Consider the following 7,471-nt stretch of genomic DNA (forward strand, 5'->3'; position numbering starts at 1 on the left):
TGGTAGTGGTGTGAGGAGTTACTTTGGTGATGAGATTGGTTTGTAGTTATGGTTATTAGCGATACCTGAACGGGATGTTCAGGGCAGTGCTGCTTCTGTTGTTGTTGTTGTTGATGGTGTCGGCGGCAGCAGTGGTGGTGGTGGTGGTTTAAGCGTTGATATGATATTCGTGCGGTGATAAGCCATGCTTAAATGATGGTGGATGTTTATGGTGGTGGTGGTGGTATATTTTTACAAATTTTATTGATGATGACGACGACGTCATTCGTCGACTCCGACTCCGACGACGATGATGACGATGATGATGGTGGTAATGATGACGATGTTAATGATGACGATGATGATGACGACAATGATTACGGCGACCAGTACGACGACGATGACGTTGGTGCAACGGTGACGACGATGACGACGACGACGACGAGATGATGATGATGATGATGATGACGACGACGACGACGATGATGACTATGATGATGACGTTGATGATGGTGGTAATGATGATGACGACAATGATTACGGCCACCAGTACGACGATGACGTTGGTGCAACGGTGACGACGACGACGAGATGATGATGACGACGACGACGACGACGACGACGACGGTAATGAGGTGGCGGCGATGACAGTGCTTGTGCTGGTATCGACGATGGTCAGTAGCGATGGTGACGATTATCTATTGATAGTAGTGGTTACGTTGTAATCCTTTTTATAGAATTTGTTGTGATGGTCTTCTTTGTCGTTTTGTCCCGAGTCTGCTCTGATCTTAGACAATTACAATCAACGCTGTTTCAACCCTTTACAATCCCATCGGTTTTTTTGTTTTAAAGACAATATTGAAACCCCCTTCGGTCATGACTGACCGTGGGATTGCACCTAGAAAGTTACCCTCCGAGGCACAAGTCCAAGAAAGGTTGTTTATGGAAGGCCAGCAGTCGCCCATGCATACCGGCCTCCCCTCTCCACGCCACCAGTGTTATCCAAGGGAAAGACAAAGGACGATACGGCTTGGCTCCTGTGACGTCGCAACTCATTTCTACAGCTGAGTGAACTGGAGCAACATGAAATAAAGTGTCTTGCTCAAGAACACAATACGCAGCCCGGTCCGGGATTCGAACTCACAACCTCACGATCGTAAGCTCGACGCTCTAACCACTGAGCCATGCGCCTTCACTTTTAAAGACAATACGGAGTGATTAAGGCAGTTATAATGACGCAAGTGGCTTAGTAGTTAAGGTATTCGGCTTACGATCGCAAGGTCGTGAGTTCAATTCCCGGCGACGCGTTGTGTCCTTGAGCGGGATACTTTATTTCTCGTTCCACCAGTCTCAGCTGGCAAAAATGAGGAACATCTATAAGGAGCTAGACTTGTCGTATTCTGTCTTCCTGAGAACTACATTAAGGGTACACGTTTCTGTGGAGTGCTCAGCCACATGCACGTTAATTTCATGAGCAGGCTGTTCCGTTGATCGGATCAACTGGGATACTAGACGTCATAACCAACGGAGCGCCAGTTCCTTTTTTTTTTTTCATAAGTAATGGATCAAGTGATCGAGAAAGATTCTCCTGTTCTTGGTGCTTTGTATTCAGCTTTTTGTTACGGATGATGATTGTGGGAATGATGTTAGTAGTGGTGTTTGTTGGGGGGTGATGATGGTGTTGTATATTTTTGGTGAATTGGTAGTGTATGGTGGAGGCGCAATGGCCCAGTGGTTAGGGCAGCGGACTCGTGGTCGTAGGATCGCGGTTTCGATGCCAAGACCGGGCGTTGTGAGTGTTTATTGAGCGAAAACACCTAAAGCTCCACGACGCTCCGGCAGCGGGTAGGTGGCGAACCCTGCTGTATTCTTTCACCACAACTTTCTCTCACTCTTTCTCCCTGTTTCTGTTGTACGTGTATTTCAAAAAGCCAGCCTTGTCACACTCCGTGTCATGCTGAATCTCCCCGAGGACTACGTTAAGAGTACGCGTGTCTGTGGAGTGTTCAGCCACTTGCACGTTAATTTCACGAACAGGCTGTTCCGTTGACCGGATCAACTGGAACTCTCGTCGTCGTAACCGACGGAGTGCCAAAGGAAAAAGGTAGGGTATGAAATCAATACACCAAGTTAACGAAATGATCAGTTATTCAGCTAAATATTATCAGCTGACTATGTTATTCACTAGTAGGTAGACTACCTACATCTACAAGGTACCTGTTGATGTAGGTAGACTCTACCTACATCTACAAGGTACCTGTTGATAGACCGGTAAAGACTGACTTTCTTCTCCGGAGCCTGAACATACTTCAACCCTCATCAAATACTAACCTTCTATTAAGTTCAAATGAAACCCACAATGGAGTGTTGCTTACAGAACTTGGACGTTACTGCGGCTACATACACAAAAATCTGACATCGCATCCAAGGAAAGGTCACTCAACTGATTGGCGTGCACCGTTCAACTACTTTTAAAATTATCATTCAACAGAATAGAATTTTAAAATTAGAAATGAAATATTATGCTTTTCTGTAGCGCGTATAAAAAAGCACAGTGCGGTAAAATACGTCAAACAACTCGCGTGTTGCTTGATGTCATTTTCTTTGATTCATGAATATTTTCAATGACATCTTTTGTAATATAAAATATATTTCAAAACTTTAACCCATAAAATTGCATTTTCTCCTGTTGTAATTGTTTGCACAAAGATTCTGGAAAAAATAAACAACAACCTTAAAACGAACTACACTGTGTAACAAAGTTTTAATTTCATTTTTGGTATTATTTTATTTTGGTCAGTAAGTATTTTTTCCTATTTGTTTCTATCTAGAAATCAAAGGAAATGACTACTATTCCCTCCAAGCTTTGCTTTCGTATCCTGGACATCAATGTTTTGAAACTGATCTATTTTCCATTAAATTTCAAACAGATTCGTCGCTGAGTATTCTGCACAATATCACACATTCCCTTGTCAGTTGCTTGATCTTAACCACTTGAACATGTCCCTTAGTGCCTGGCAATATATGCATCTCTTATCATGAGCAGGAGTCGTGGGGGAGCATCATAGCCATATGTTGAGAGGGATTTTTTAGGGTTTGACTAAATGTAAGAAAAGCAAAGTTTTAAGGAAATAGCCATTCTTCATATTTTCTAGGGGTATAGCAAATAGGAAATAACAGTTGTTATCCAAGGATAAAAATTGCGTTACACAGTGTGTATTGTCATTTCTTTTCATAATTTTTATGAACTGGATTGACACTCGCAGCCATTGTGAAAGTGGTATTCCAATCACTAAGTGTAGGATCGGTCGGTTGATTTTTGCAGACGACATGGTGCTACTTAGCTCATCAGGAGATAACCTCCAGCGTGTAGTGAATAGGTTTGTATTCCTTGATCTGTAGGCTGTAAAAACGATATTACTGTTCCGGAGCAAACACATGATTTCCATATTTTTACTCAGTTTACTGAATACAATGGAAGTCTTTTGTTATCCATACATCTTCTCCGCCCTCTATTCCAGCGAACTTATTCACTACACGCCGGAGGTTATCTTCTGATGAACTAAGTAGTATCATGTCGTCTGTAAATATTAACCGACCGATTCTACACTTACTGATTGTAATAATACCACTTTCACAACGGCTGCGTGTGTCAATCCAGTTCATAAAAATTATGAAAAGAAGTGACAATACACACTACTGTACACAGTACCCTTAGTTTATTATAATACCAAAATACTGGTGGTGGTCATTGGTTGAGGTCTTTAAAATCCTGTGATTCTGTGCGTTGCAGTACACCAGCCTGAGTTTCAGTTAAAAGTCACCTCAATATTTCCTGCAGACAGAAGTAGTTAGAACTGTATGTCAACGACTGGCCTTCCCTTCAGACTGCCAGAGTCTCTAGAGGAACATGAATGGCGTCAATCTCAATTGTTTAGGAGAGCCTACGATGGCCCTGAACACTGACCATACCTCCAAACACAGCAAGTAAACGAAATAAACACAAAACATTGTCCCTTATACAAGATAGTATCGTCAATAAAATATTTGCCTAAAATTTCTGTTACTAAGAGCAGTTATGCGTTAGATCGTCGGAAGAAATGTCATGCAGTATTTGTTCCGGTTCTTTATGTTCTGAGTTCAAACCCCACCGAGATCAACTTTGTCTTTTATTCTTTTGGGGTCGATAAAATAAATTATTAGTCATGTACCGCGGTCGAAGATACAGAATAATTGCCTCAACTCAAAATTTTCTGACCTTGCGCCTAAACTGGAAACCATTATTAGATTTTTAAAGCTTTGATTTTCCTGGGAATAATTCAAGTCAATTACACAAAACAACAGGTGAGTGAAATTTGTAAAAAAATAAACCATAATGACTAGAAACTGGGTTAAGAGAAAGTAATTTTATTGATAGATGTGCGAAACCAACAGGGTGTAATTGTAAGCTACCGGTTTTGTGTGTGTGGAGGTTTTATTAATTATGTTTAATGGAAATTATGCTGTTAAAAATATAGCTCAGAGGTAAGGTGTTGGATTTGCGGGTTGTGCAAACCGCACAGTGTGGATACTGTATACGGATGTATTTGTTGTCGAAGTAAAGTTACATTTAAAGGAGTTGGTGACGAATTTGGTTACGGCACCGGGCAGCGAAAACTCACTCTACACCACTGTTACAGTGGGTAAAACCTGAGTAGGTTGGGTGGATTTAAAATAGTGGTTCTTAAGCTTATGTGACTCAGTGCTCCCACTCACTGAATGGCATTTTACTGCCTGTCTGTCTTCCTCTCTACCTGTCTCTCTCCCTCTCTTATTTTTCACCCTTTCACCCTCTCCCTTTCACCGTTCCCTTTCTCTCTCACTCCTCTTCCTCCCTCTCGTCGCTGACCAGAGGGCTACTAACTTTCTTTCTGACTACTGCTTTCAACAAGTCAACAACGGCTTCTCCTGTCCTCGTAAGCCGTTCTTCAGAATGCATTCGAATGAATTTTTCCACCGTCTAGGCTTAAAAAAACCCTTATTGTTGTTTCTCCTTGTCCTGTCTTTTGCTGTTTTTATCTTTATTTGTACTGATTTTATCTTTATTTGTATTGCTTTTACTGTCCTGTTCTTGTCACCTTTTTTTAGCCCCCCACAAAATTTTTATTTAATTTGCTTTGCGGGAAGGATTGTTTCAAAGTAGTCGTGTCCTCCCCTTACCTTCGAAACACGCAATAAGTCGCAACAGGGGCAGCTGAAGAAGGGGAATGTTCCATGTGTTGTATGTCTTGTACTCTGTTTTTCGTTGTTAAAAAAGTCCGTTTCCTTGTTTTGTTTTTATGTTTTCGTTTCTCGTTGTGTTCTACTTTTTTTGTGGTCTCCTGTACCCATATATGCATGTATATATACATATAAATGTAGTATGTACATATATGTATGTATGCATATATTTATTTATTAAATTGTTATATATATATATATATTATATATATATATAATATATATATATATATATATATATATATATATTTATATGTATACGTATGTATGTTTATATATATATATTATATATATATATATATATATATATATATATATATATATTTATATGTATACGTATGTATGTTTATATATATATATCTATATACATACACTTATGTGTGTGTCTGTGTTAGTTCCCGTGCCATTGCTTGACAACCGATGCTGGTGTGTTTACGTCCCTGTGATTTAGCGGTATGGCAAAAGTGATTGATAGAATAAGTACTAGGCTTACAAAGAATAAGTCCTGAAGTCGATTTCTTCGACTAAAACCCATTTAAGGTGGTGCTCCAGCATGGCCGCAGTCAAGTGATTGAAGCAAGTAAAACAACGAAAGAATTGTTTCTTAGCTTGAATATTTTATTTCTAAAACATTCAGGAACCCTCGAAACACTCGATGCTTTCTTAGCAGTCCTTTGGCATATAAGGCTCCCTGAAGAGCTCAAAGCATCCCAAGAACGAACCAACGCTCGGTTTGAGAAGAATTCATTCTAGACCAGGGATCACCAAACTTCTTTTCACAGCGGGCCAGATAACTGAGAGAGCAACGAGCACGGGACGCATAACCCTTTTGCTTAATACGATACAGTGCATACACACACACACACACACACACGCACAAAAAGACATTTAACATATTTATTCACCAAAAAGTTATCAAAGAAGGCGGCGTTAGCAATAAGAGTTATATCACACCCAGACCACACGCATCACACATCCGAATCTCACAAACTAAACTGCAAAAAACGTTAGTGGGATTTTTGAAACTGGTGTTTAGCTTTTAAGATATCATCAATATTTGCCTTGGAATTGCTGCAAACCAACCAATAGAATTGCTTTCAAATGTACATCGGTCAACCTCATCCGATGCTGACTCATAAGGTGTTCCAAACACTGATGTCATACCAGAGGCAAATTAATTCTCATTGCAGGTACTTACACAAAAGGTACAGTACGGCGGCGGCGGACCGGATGAATTGACTTCGCGAGCCGGGTCTGGTCTGCCAGCCATAGTTTGGTGAGCCCTATTCTAGACAAACTACGACTTGGTATCCCAGTTAATAAAATTAAAGATTTACAAAAAGATTAACACGTGACCTGTAGTTCTTCAGATAACAATATTCATTACAGATTGTTGTTAGTGAAAATGATATGTATGTATGTATATATGTATACACACACAGACGTATACATACATACATGCATACATACATACATACATACATACATACATACATACATACATACATACATACATACATACATACATACATACATATAAGTCAGGACGCCATGATAGATCGTTAGCTCCTACACGCATTTTTTTCTCTCCTTGTTTTTTTTTCTGTGTATCTTTCTGTCGAAGAGCGCAGGCTCGAAACGTAAAATACTTTTTCTATTTCTATTCTTGAGCGCTATACTAATACATTTGTTTGTTTGTACTCCACCTGCCTTCATCTTTTGTTTATTTTCGTAAACTTTCCCTTCATACATATATATATGCATACACGTGGAGGTGCAATGGCCCAGTGGCTAGGGCAGCGGACTCGCGGTCGTAGGATCGCGGTTTCGATTCCCAGACCGGGCGTTGTGAGTGTTTATTGAGCGAAAACACCTAAAGCTCCACGAGGCTCCGGCAGGGATGGTGGTGATCCTTGCTGTACTCTTTCACCACAACTTTCTCTCACCCTTACTTCCTGTTTCTGTTGTACCTGTATTTCAAAGGGCCGGCCTTGTCACTCTCTATGTCACGCTGAATATCCCCGAGAACTACGTTAAGGGTACACGTGTCTGTGGAGGGCTCAGCCACTTACACGTTAGTTTCACGAGCAGGCTGTTCCGTTGATCAACCGGAACCCTCATCGTCGTAACCGACGGAGTGCTTCCATCTGTCCATCATAAGCACACACGTACATGTATGTATCCCTCTCTGTTCGTCTGTCGGTCTGTTGCTATCTATCGATCTATTCCTACA

At 40.6% G+C, this 7,471-nt stretch overlaps 1 long non-coding RNA gene across 1 annotated transcript in view; it reads right to left on the minus strand.

Annotated features, from left to right (window-relative positions):
- Window positions 1-6,729, minus strand: part of LOC118763667 — a 16,936-nt gene extending 10,207 nt beyond the window's left edge. Inside the window, exons 1-2 of the long non-coding RNA XR_004999434.1 lie at window positions 6,693-6,729; window positions 3,590-3,592 (exon numbers count right to left, since the gene is read on the minus strand). This is a non-coding gene — a long non-coding RNA (uncharacterized LOC118763667). The remainder of the gene's footprint in view (window positions 1-3,589; window positions 3,593-6,692) is intronic.
- Window positions 6,730-7,471: the final 742 nt, after the last annotated feature.

Source organism: Octopus sinensis, linkage group LG5 (genome assembly GCF_006345805.1).
Source record: "Octopus sinensis linkage group LG5, ASM634580v1, whole genome shotgun sequence".
Classification (NCBI taxonomy): domain Eukaryota; kingdom Metazoa; phylum Mollusca; class Cephalopoda; order Octopoda; family Octopodidae; genus Octopus; species Octopus sinensis.